The sequence below is a fragment of the Acomys russatus genome, chromosome 16 (genome assembly GCF_903995435.1).
Source record: "Acomys russatus chromosome 16, mAcoRus1.1, whole genome shotgun sequence".
In the NCBI taxonomy this organism is placed as follows: domain Eukaryota; kingdom Metazoa; phylum Chordata; class Mammalia; order Rodentia; family Muridae; genus Acomys; species Acomys russatus.
In genome coordinates this window covers 35,613,206-35,626,137 of record NC_067152.1, presented here as the reverse complement: position 1 = coordinate 35,626,137, position 12,932 = coordinate 35,613,206, and positions in this window count along the sequence as shown.

The window sequence follows — 12,932 nt, the reverse complement described above, 5'->3', positions numbered from 1 at the left end:
TGTGGGCCCGATGATAGCCTGGCCTCCGCCTGTCATCCGGTCCGAGAAATCTGAGCCCCTACCCAAACCTCTGCTGGGCTAATCTGACTGCTGCCATCAGTGGAGGCCATAAGGTGCCTACCGAGGCACAGGACATAGGGAAAGACTTCGAAAAGGAGACCGGAGTCCTGATAATGCTCTATCATCCTATCATGCTGTACTGTGTGGTGTAAAGTCGTTGACCTCACAGGAAATCTCAGGCTGCAGGAGAAAGCGGGAGAAGTTTGGAGAATTTAGGAGACTTCGTTATTCCTTCAGCCAACTTTCCCCCATAAATATCTGAAAATGAAAGCAGGGTAGACAATTTTAGACATACGAAGTTAAGTTAATAAAGTGGACCTAAATAAATGCATAAAGTAGGCACTCGAAGTATATGGGTCTGAGTAGCTACAACTTACTAACATGTATGTTCTAGGGCAGAGTGTGTAGAAAATATCATGGACTTAACACTTAATACCAAAAAGGTTACACTATTTCCTGCATAATTTTTGCATTGATTCCCCAGTTATAATATTTGGGGAAAATTGTATTTTTAAATTTCACACCTTAAGCCTGTCTTCGTCCTTGAATACCCCCAGACTATATATAATAAGGGCTCTGGGTATTAGTTGTGATTGTTCCCTGGTCGTCAGAGGAAGGAAGGGGGATAGAAAGAGGAAGTTGCTCCCTTTGCTGCTTCCCTCCCCCCCCCATCCCCTGCCCCCAGCACGTTGACTATTGGCGCTTCCCCCCCCCCCCCCCAGAGATGAGTGGAATGGAGGATTAAAGACTGAGACTCAGTCATATAGGATTTCACCCTCTCCCGTACAAAGAACGGCTGATAAACTCAACCCTAAGCTGGCAAACAGGAGAGGAAATTTAATAGCACTGAGCATGCCTGCTCTAAGGAAGGGGTGGGGGGGGGACCACTAAGTTTGTTTTCAGGTTCTGCCATCCCCGGTGATGGACTTAATCCCCTAGAGCCTCTTTTTCCTCCATGCCCAAAGGATAAATGGGACTGTATTAACATGGACTATTAAAAGCAAACGTGTGCATAGCACCTACAGTGTTTGTAAACTGTCCTAGGTGCTGCAGACGTAATCATTCCATGATGTTAGCATTTCGGAGAGCTAAGTCACAGAAGCTAAGTGGTTCAGACCCAGGCAGTGATGGTAAGTCACCCTCCTTTGCAGAATGCAACACACACACACACACACACACGCATACTGTGTTCCATACACAGTGTGGAGACGTTTAATGAGAGTTTTCTTATTCTCTCCCTTCCTAAACTGCAAGGTTAAGTGTGAGTGGTTTTGTGTTCAAGCATCAGTGTCACCTTCCTAAGGCAGTTAAGCCACGTTAGAAGAAGGAAACAAGCAAGCTGGTGACACTGAGCCCAGTGTTTGGAGTGACAGCTGCTTCCTTGCTGAGACCTGGCTGTGTGTCCTCATTCAGCTGTGTGCGGAGGCATCGGTCCAGCCACCGCCGCTTCCTGTGTCGGTCGTCGCTCTCAACCTTGTTCTAGCTGCCAGATTCTCATATGCTAGGGCTTTAGAAGACAAAATGGGAAGCGGGCGGTAGATAGTCGAGCCCGGGAGAGTTCACTGAGACAGCTGTTGTGGAAATCCAACAGCCTCCCGGCTTTCCAGAGGGCGAAAATGTGCTTGCAGTGCCACTGGGCCACTCTGAGCATACCAGCTTGTCAATTACATGGCAGAAATGATAAGTCGTTTGGTCATAACATCTTCAAGATTTCCCCTTCCCCCAAAACCCCCTTACCTATACTCAACAGTCTGTCTTTTCTTTTCAGCTTGTGCCCTTAAGAAATTTCTAGGACAGTAAGTGTGTAAGTAAATTTTTTTTCTTTGAAATAGAATGCCATAATTGCTACCACAACGTTTGTGGAACAATAGTGAAAATAATTTCACTGGGACATAATAAGCGAAAGCAGCAGAAGGAAAAGGATGTGAGAACCCAGAGAAATGGCTGTGGCTGAAATCACTTGCTGTTCTTCAGAGGCTCACACGCTCCTGTGATTCCAGTTCCAGGGGACCTAATCCCTCTTGTAGTCGCCTCAGGCAGGGAGCATGTATGGGAGACCACCAGGCTTGCCTACTGTATGCATTCAAACACACATGCACTAACACATGAACCTAAATAAAATAAAAAGAAATACAGGCTGGGGAGGTGGCTCAGTAGATAAACTACCCCCACGAGAGTGGGGCCCAGCATGTTTTAGCCTCTACACCCATTTAAAAGCTGGACTAGCTTAAAAGTGCGCTTGTAACCCATGGGCTCAGGAAGCAGGGACGGAAGATCCATCGCTGGAACAAGCTGGCTGGCTGGACCAGTTGAATCAGCATGTTCTATGCTCAAGCGAGAGAGAGAGAGAGAGAGAGAGAGAGAGAGACCCTCAATATATGAGCTAGAGAGAGACTGAAGAAGAACCAACCACAGCCACATGCACCACACACTTTTTAAAAAGTGGGCTTATTTCTTAGTGTTTCTTATGCTTAAAGTTCCTATTGGCTAAACACAGACTCACATATTCCCAGCTTCCAGGGGAAACTTATTTTTACAGATTATTGCCACCTAGTTGGGGTATGCACTGCTCTGAGCATCTATGCTTCCTAGGGGACCTAAAGTTATGGTTTTGATTAAAACCCAATTCCAGCACACATCCAAATGTCAAAGGTTGTCCTATTTTTCCCCCAATGGAAAGTGGGCTGAGCTAAAGAAGGATGTTTATCTTCCTCATGTACTGAAACGCTTCTTTAAAAAGAAGAGAAATCTTGATTCTCACGCTAACACGTGAGCTCCAAATAAAATTCTCTTTACCCCAAACCCTTTCATCCAAAAAGCATACTGAACGCCACAGTGTTCAGCAACAAGAAGGAATTACGTTAATAGAGGTTCAGCAGAGAATTAAAATCCACAGGATATCTGTACAGAGAAGAGTTTTATCTTAAGGAACTGGCTCACACAACTGTGGGAGCTGGCAAGTCTCAACTCCACAGGGCAGCTGCAAGACAGTCCAACAGGCTAGACCTAGGGAAGAGCTGACACTGCAGTCTGATGTCCCAGTCAGACCTCCTTCGTCAGTCTTTTAAGATCTTCAACACAGTAGGTAAGGGTAGTAGATGAAGGGAGGGCGTGTGTTTTATGTAAAGGCTGTGGTTTGAATGCTTATAATATCTTTAAAGAAAATGTCACAGCGCCGTCTATACTGGTGGTTCTCAACGTGTGGGTCTCAACAAGGAGTTGAACAGCGCTTTCGCAGGAGTCACGTATCAAGCTGTTACTCACTTGGAAGCTTCTGCCGTACCGGCTGGTTTTCATAGTGCTAGAAGGTTCTATACACGCTACTGGCGCCAGGGGTGTTAACCAACAGTCTTACCCAGCTGTGAATCCAATGAACTACACTAACAACTGACCTGGCAGGATATACCGACTGGTGCAATAGTGGCATGGAGTAACCAACCACTGTCCAGTCAGATTTAAGGCCTTTTACACAGAATGGAAGGCATGCCTAGTATTGCTAACTGGGCCAAGAACCTGTGGCTGGCTAGTACATAGGCCCTGAAGGAGAACCTACTATTATTATTATTATTATTATTATTATTATTATTATTATTATTATTATACTAAATGAACATAGTATTAAACTGCTCCTTGAGTATTTATCTTTGTATCCGTAGATTAGTACATTTATCAACCTTCAGAGAAGCTTCTTTTGGCAGTAAAAAGTGATTAATACAGAAACCAACAGCTGGTCAACATGCTGAGAATAAGAGGAGAGGGAATGGGGGTTGGATTGGATCAAAGCTCTTTGTACGCGTGTATGAAATTCTTAAACAATAGAAGGGAGCAGACAGTCGCCAGCTTTACACTAAACATCTTTGAGCAATAGTCTCCATAATGCTTATGAACAAGCCTGAGTAAGAGTTCTTAGTATTGGCCACCTGGAGGGATCTCAGCTTGCAGACCTAGACTTCCTTGCTCCTGGATGGAATTTTCTCAACATTGTAATTGTTTTGTCTGTCTCTGTCTGTCTGTCTGTCTGTCTGTCTGTCTGTCTCTCTCTCTCTCTCTCTCTCTCTCACACACACACACACACACACACACACACACACACAGAGAGAGAGAGAGAGAGAGAGAGAGAGAGAGAGAGAGAGAGAGAGAAGAGGTGGGGCCGCCCCTGCTCTCTGCACTGAGTTTGGCATTTGTGTTTGCAGGCAGAGCATCCCAGCCACGCATGACTCAGGTTTTCACACAGCCTTCATTTCCTCCGGTGTCCATGATGCAGTCTAAGGCCCTACCCCAGCGTTTCCCTGCTCGTCACCATTTTCCCACCACGCATTAATGGTTTCTCTTCAGCCCCGTTTGGACATGTGAGGTTTCAGCATTACAGTGAAGCACACGCCCCAGATGCTTGTAACTTAAGCTGAAGTGGTAGGCCTTGGTGGTTAATAGCCAAAAATGGAGCCATCAAGGGCAAAGGTGTAAACAAGTTATGAGCCACTGTAGCTTTCAAAATACAGTTCTCTAAACACTAAAGCCCACAAATGCTCAGAGCAGCTCAGCGTTCGCAGCTAACCCTGTCCACAAATGATCCCTCACTTAGATAACAACTTTTCACTTTACAATGGGCTTAATGGGATGTTAAATGCATTTTCAACTTAAAGTATCTATGCTTTACATCAAAACAAACGATATGTCAATAGTTGTCAATTTCTCATTCATAAAAAACGACAAGGCAAACATTTTCACATGTGCAGGTGATAGGCTGAGATTTTTTTCTATTATCTTCTATTCATGGTCACTGACTCCTCAGATGTAGACCCTGTGGGTACAGAAGACCAACAAACTGCATGTAGCTGGTATTTAATGTTATCTGATTTTAGATTTGTATAATTCTAGCTCATACATTCATGTCAACCCTGCGTTTTGACTTGTTTCAGTTTAATGTGTACCTACTCTGACAGACACTGGGCAGCAGGGATTCCAGGAGGAGGTGGCTCTAAGCAAGGGGTGAGGGACAGGGAGAGCTGGTGACTGACAGCCATCATCATCATCATCACAGAACTTGAGAGTCTGGAGCAGAAGTCCAAGGTCATCTGGAGAAATGGTAATTTCTGTTCTGTTAATGTTTACAAATCCGAGGAAAGCCCTGGCCTACAAAGTGAGACTATATCTCAAACCAAACCAAACCAAACCAACAAACAAAAAGAGTTGGAAAAGAGGGAGAAGGAACATGTTTTGAACAGAAGAAGCAAATATAAAATGCGCTGGAGTGAGGGGGGTCTTTGTGGAGGGCATTTGGAGAACCAAGTCATCCAGTTGAATATCACACTAGAAACTGCATGAAGTGAGTTTGTTACTACAAGGAGGACAACACTCCAGAGGGCTTACTCTACCTGGAACCATGGCAGTGCTTCAGGTATGTTGCCTCAGCCTACCTGGCCACAGCCTTTAGAGATAGGTGAGGTTTAATGCTCATTTTATGTATGAGGCATCTAGATGCCTTGTAGAAATCACAATAGATGTAAGGCAGGAACTTGTCTTACTTAGGGTATCATTGCTGGGAAGCGACACCAAGACCATGGTAATTTTTTTTTTTTTTTTTTGACCATGGTAATTTTTATAAAGGAAAACATTTCACTGGGGCTGGCTTATAGTTTCAGAGATTCAGTCCTTGATCTTCATGGTAGGAAGCATGGGAGTGTACAAGCAGACATGGTTGCTGGGGAAGGAGCTGAAAGTTCTACATTTTGGTCCAAAGGCAACAGAAGGAGACTGTGTGCCACACTGGGCATAGCTTGAGCATACCTGACCTCAAAGCTCATCTCCACAGTGACACACTTCCTCCAACAAGGCCATACCTCCTAATAGTGCAACTGCCTATGGGCAAGCATTCACACACATGAATCTATGGGGCCTATACCTATTCAAACCACCACAGAGCAAGACCCTGAGCAAGGCTTACAAGCTTGGTGTTTCACCAGAGAGCTACTGGAGCCCTGCACGGAGGGGAGGGTCTTGATGAGAGGATACGTTAGAAAGGCAAGAGGATAGCATCCTAATGACAGCAGCAAACTTGAAACTGGGAACTTTGGGTAGTTAACACTCACCGAAGATGCCAGCAGGCCCTGGAGCCAGTCTGAAAGCAATGGGGGCAGTAGCATGATTGAAATTAAGGTCATTTGTCCAGTTTCCAAGAACTGAATGGGGAGCTGCCAAGATTCCAGTCAAAGCTGTGGGAGATAAGGGCATGGGAACCGAGCCTAACAGGCTCAGAGCTGTTCGTTAAAGGCAGGAACCAGCCTGCTAGCACCAGTCCCCTGATAATTATTCGGCATTTTCCCCTTATCATATTATTTTGAAGTGCCAAGAATTGAGCCAGGGCCTTCACACATGCTCGGTTAAGTGTTCAAGAGTCAACCGACCTGGACTACAGCTTTGCCATTTGCCAGCTTGCGTACTATTAGTCTGTTTCAGCTTCGGTTTTCCCAGTTACAAGATAAGGGGGGAAGTGAGGTATCCATTCTCTGAGCACAGCTCTCAGACATGGGAGCTCAACACACACTCCATCAGCCTCTTCACAATCGTCCACTCATCCTGCCAGGAACATGCAAGTGGCCACAGATGCAGGGAGCTCTTCAGATTTAAAGGAAGTTAACTGAATAGAACCCAAAGGTCATCCCTCAATCACACCAGCCTCATTTCAAATGCCACTTGTAGGTAGTGACTTCCATGTCAGACAAGACAGACCAGGCATATTCTCATGACCAAGGAAGAATCTACAGGCCAGTCACGTCTGTGCAGGGATGCGTTAGTTTCGTTGTCGCTGTGCCAGGGTGGCTGACACAACTTGAAAGGAGGAATGATGCATTTGGCTCATGGTTTCAGACTGTCAGTCCATCATGACAGCAGAGGGCGCTGGTGCAACAGCTGACGTCATGGCGGGCAGGAAGCAGAGCAGTAGAGACCAGGACACAATGTAGCTATCAAAGACAAGCCCCCTCCCCGCCTCCGCCCGCCCCCCCCCACCCCCGTGACTTACTTTTCTATAGCCAAGACCCACTTTCTACAGACTGTTCTACCACTTCCCACTTAAATCCTGGCCTGGGGGTTATGGTTAAGTAGACAAAGGCAATTTCCATGCAAGCCTGACAGCCTGAGTCCCATCTCCAGGACCCACACTGTGAAAAGAGAAAACCGACACCCACAAGTTGTCCTCTGACCTCTGCATGTGAGCCGTGACATGCGTATACATGCATTTGCATGTGCACACACAAACACGCATAGCACCACCATCGTCGACATCATCACCAAATTAATTTTTTAAATATCTGAGTCCATTGAGTTAAGCAGTTCCATCAGGTCAGAACTCTGAGCCTGTGGAACTGTCCTCACACGCATACCAAGAAGTACAGCTCACTTATCTCCTAGGCGTGTTCAATTCAATCAGCTGATAATCAAAATTAACCATCACAGAGAATAACAGGCTTCCCCCCCCCCCCATAAAGGGCCAGATATTTGTTTTAGACTGCGTGGCCAGGGGTCTTACAATCCTCATTGGAATTGTTGAAGCGTGAAATATCTGTAGACAATACATAAGATTCGCTACACTCTAATAAAACTATAGATGCTTTGAATTTCTCCTAATTCCCATATGTCGCAAAATATTATCATACGTGTATATATATGTGTATATATAAACTAGGCTTGTAGGCTACACAAAAAACAAGCAGTAGGTTATAGTTTATACATTTCCTTCAGACCAAACGTTGCCTCTTGCACAGTGTTATGATGGCTAGTCTTCACTGTCGACTTCTTGGGGCTTAGAATCACCATGGAAACACATTCCTAGGAATGTCTATGAGGGTTTTTTGGTTTTTTTTTTCATTGAGAATTAGTTACTGCAACAGGGAAGACCCACCCTGAACAAGAGCAGCAGCAGCCCAAACCCTTGAATCCTGTGGGGAATAAAACAGGAGAAAAATGAGCAGATCACCAGCTTCTCTTTGCTTCCTGGCTGTGGCTACAATGTAACCAGCTGCCTCGAGCTCCTGCCACCCTGACTTCTCCACCTTGGAGGACTGTTCACCTCAAACTGTGAGCAAGAACAGTGCCTTTGTTGGAAGACCCTTCTGTTGAGGTTATAGTCTACTATGTCTGGATAGCTCTCCGAGCTCAATGCAAAATGGAGGACTGGCTTCCTCTTGTCTGCCTGACCTTATCTGGAGAGAGTCTCTAGGCACAGGTGCTTGACTGTATTCTAAATATGACCCTGCCCAAGAGCTATGTGACTCAATGCACAAGCCCCACTCCTTTGCCTGCCCCTATGATAATTAGGTACTATGTTCTAACCAATCAATCAGCCTTCCTTGCCCATATGATAATTAGCACTGTGTTAAGACCTTCCAGCCTGTAACCCTAGGAACCTTTATATACCTCACTCCTGAAACAATAGAACGAGCTGCCTCTCTCGGAAGCTGATCCTGGAAGTCTTGTCCATCATATTCACCACTGTCTGAACTCCACTTGTCACCTCTGCTCCCTTTGTCCTCATGGGCCAGTGGCCGACCAACGACCTGCCCTTCCCCCCCCCCTCCCCCGCATCCCCTCCAAGGGAAAAGAGAACCAAATCCTTCCTCCCTTATTAAGTTGTCAAATACTGTTGATCACGGCGAAGAGTAACTAATGCAATCATGTAGTAGGCTTCTGATAAACCCCAAGGGAGAATTATGCAGAAGTTATAACTCCAGACTGAACTAGCTCACCAATGACCAAACAAGGCCCCTCCTAAAGTATCCACAACCTACTCCTCAAACCTGTAAGTATACTGTGATACATAGAGGATGGAAATTAACATATTGGGTGGATTTACAATTGCTAATTTAAATTTGAAGGTAACTAAATTTTATCCTGGATCATCTATCTGGATGAGCCCAAACTAATCACAGGCCCATCCACATGGAGGAAGATGGCACGAGAGCCCATTTCTAAGCAGTGTCAGGAAGAGCCAGCTTTATAAGTTTGAAGATGGCAGAAGGAATCACAAGCCAAGAAATGCAAGCTCCTTCCATCAGTTGAAAAAGGCAATGTTACGGCTTTTCATTTTGAGTGTCCCCTCAAGGTCCAAAGGCTGATGTCTTGGTAGACTCTTTTGGAGGAAGAGTGCAGTAGAAGGAAGTTGAATCATTGTAGTTGTGTCTCTGAAGGAACTATTAGGATTCCAGACCTTTCTTCTCTCCTTGCTCTGCCAACACTGTACACCATGTTGTTCTTGCTTTGCCCCAGGCCTTAAAGCAATGAAGTCAAGCACTCAAGGGCCGGAACCATGAACCAAAATAGAGTTTTCCTCCTTATTAAGCTGAATGGTCTCAAGTAGTTTGTCCTAGCCACAGAAAGCCAAATGATGGAAGAAAGAAAGGGATCTTCTCCAAAGCCTCCAGAAGTGAATACAATCCTGCCAGCATCTTGATTTTAGTCTGTTGAGAGCTACTTAGGATTTCTGACTTCCAGAGTACAGATAATAAATTCACAACACTGAAGGCAGGATATTCCTAGCACTTGTTACAGCAGCAAAAAGAAACTAATACACAGAACAGTGCAAGAGCTAAACTTGAGAACAAATGTATAGCCTACACAATGAGTAAAGTGATGATAACAATACAGGTACAATGTACAACACTAGTACATGGGACAAGAGATAGGACCCTGATTGAGGGGCAGAGAAGAAGAAAAGTCTTCCTAAAAGAATCGATGGAGCTGGGTTTTAAGGATGAGCAGGAATTTCCCAGGGGGATAGAGGAACTGGTGGATGGTCAAGTAGAGGCAGAGGGGTAAAAGGTAGGAAGGGGAGAGTAGTATGGACAAAGAGAATACGTGAGAAATTGAGGCCAGCAGAGAGCACATCGCAGAGGGTGATGACAAGAGAACATTTAGGAACCTCTAAGAAGCCAGAAATTACAGTACTATAGGAATGGGAGGGAAACCAGGAAGTGGTGGCATAGCAGATCTGTGAGAATTGAGTGCTGCCAAAAAAAAAAAAAAAAACTTTTTCTGTTGGAATTCCTATGACCTGTTGCCACTAACAAATTAGCAATGTTCAAATGACAATCCCATTCTATCTCATGGTCTATGGATCAGAAAGTTTGGTAGGCTCACCTGAGCAATTCTTCTTTGACTGAGGCCAGTGGATTCTATTCAGCTAGAGGAGTGGGTCTCAACCTTCCTACTGCTTGTGACCCTTTAATGCAGTTCCTCATGTTGCAATGCCCCTCCTCGCCATAAAACTATTTATGTAGGTATAAACATAAATTCTGCACAACATAAAATAAACTATAACTGTAATTTTGCTAATGTTATGAATTGTAGTGTAAGTATCTGATACACAGGCTATCTGATATGCTATCCTATAAAAGGGTCTTTTGACCCTTAGTTTGCTCATTGTTGCTGTTGGGAAGGAAAGGTCCATCGAGGCAGCAACCTGAAGTCGTGCTGGCTTGCTATTACCTCCAACCAAAGAACTCAGTCACAGTCAAGGAAACGCAGCAGAAACTATGGAGGAGTGATGCTTGCTGGCTCAGGTGCAGGCCTTCACTAGCCTTCAGATATATAGCTCAGGAGCTCTGGCCCAGGGAAGAGTGCTACCCACAGTGGGCTGGGGCCTCTCACACCAACTAACAATCAAGATAATCTCCCAGAAAGGTCCATAGGACAACCTGGACTGGCTAATCCCTCAGCTGAGACTCCTTTCTCAGATGACTTTAGCCTGTGTCAGGCTGACTGAAGCTAACTAGGCTACCACCTGGTATTCTTATTTCCAATTGCAACCTTCCCTGCGCGACCTTCCACTCTCCCACTCTCTCTACTTATCCACCTGACATGTTAATTTCACTAGTTTGTTCTCTCTCTGAGTCATTCACACACACACACACACACACACACACACACACACACACTCACAGAGAGATGGGGGCAGCATGAGAGCAAGATGTTGTTGGTCACTGTTGTACAAGAGCAGGTCCTAGCTCATAAGAAGGAGGGGGGGGAGGAAGAGGATGAAGATGGGGGGGGAGAAGGGGGACGAAGAGGAGGAGGCGGGACACAGTTGTGCATATCTTGTAATCCCAAGCATCAGGAAGATTAATGCAGGAAGATCATGAAATTGAGGACAGCCTGAGCTGCACTGTGAACTATGCTATGAGTTACAGGCTGGCCTGGCTTATATGGAAAGACCCTGTCTTAAAAAGAAAACCAACAAAAAGTGCGGGAAAAAAAAAAAACCTTTTTGAAATAAAAATTCTATTGGAATAACAATATATAAAGTATAATTATTAGCACATAGAAAAAATCAAACAAGGTTAATTTAAATATAATTATATATTGTTTGTTGTATACCATTGCACCAAGGTAAATAAATATTGATCATCTTGGCGGTTTACATTGAACATTTCTAGAATTCAAGAATGTAATTTTAGGTAAGGTTTATTTTTCCAGCCATTGTATTGTAGACAGTTTTAATGAGCTAATTTTCCTGATTTTTGTTAATAAAGCAATATTTTGCACTCTCACTACCCCTAGCACTGTGTTACATGTATCCATGAGTCAACTCAACAAGGTTACACAGCTACTCAACAACAGAGCATAGATGCTTGTCTGATGTACATGTGTATGGACACGTGTGTGTGTGTGTGTGCACGCGCATGCACGTGCATATGGAAGACACAGATGAATGTTGAGTGTCTTCTTCAAACACTCTATATTTTGTTTTTTGAGACAAGGTCTCTCACTGAACATGGATTCTCCAATTCAATCACTAGCTGGCCAGCAAGCTCCAGAAACCCTTCCATCTCTGCCTCTCCAGAACACTGGAGTTACAGGTGCATGCCGCCATGCCTGGCTCTTGTCAGTGCTGTGGTCCAGACTCAGATCCCCATGCTGCACAGCAAGCACTTTAACAACTGGGCCATCTCCCCCAGCCCAAGAGAATGCCCTTTAAAGGTCAACTTTGATTCCAGAGCAAGAGTCAGCCATGCTGCTTGTTACTTTCTACAAAGAGCTTAATTATTCTTCTAATATGAAGAAGGGGAACTTTCTGTTTACAATAAGGAGGGGGAAAGAAAGAAGGATAAAGGAGGACCGGAAAAAAAAAAGATGGAGAAGGAAGATTTTTAAAAGGGGCTAAGAAGGATGCATTAGAGGCAGGGAGGAGGAGGTGGGGTGAGGGGAAAAGGAGTCTCACAGTGGAGAGCTGGAGAGCGCAGAGCTCGTGACTCCTGATGCTGCAAATGGATTTCAACCCAAAAACCCATCGTGGAACAGCGCCCCGAAAGCTACTTATGCTCTCCAGACTCTGCTATAGTGCAGACATCAAAAAATCTCCTGGGTCTTCTCCGCCTAGCTGAGGCACCAATCTGACTCATTAAATTGACTGCAAAACTGGCTGGTTTCCCAAAAACACTTTCCTTTCATTTTGGCCCATCAGCAGTCTCTGACTCACCAGGAAATGGGCTCGGGATTCCATCACTGAACGCAAAAGGTCTGTGCAATGAGTGTACTTGAGTGTATTATTTTGTTGTGGTGGTGGTGGTTGTTGTTGTGTTCTGGTTTTTGAGACAAGGTTTCTCTGTGTGCCCTGGCTGTCCTGGAACTAGCTCTGTAGACCAGGCTGGCCTTGAAATCATGGAGATCCGCCTGCCTCTGCCTCCTGGGCGCTGGGAATAAAGGCATGCACCATCATACCCAATTTTAGTGTGCTCTTTTAAAATGAAGAAACTGTAGTTCTTCGGGCTTTGCAGGTAAAATAGGGAGCTGGGGAGATTGCCTCGTTAGCAACGTGGCTTGTCGTGTAAGCAAGGGACCTGAGTTCAATCCGCTGTACCCACATAAAAAACTGAGAG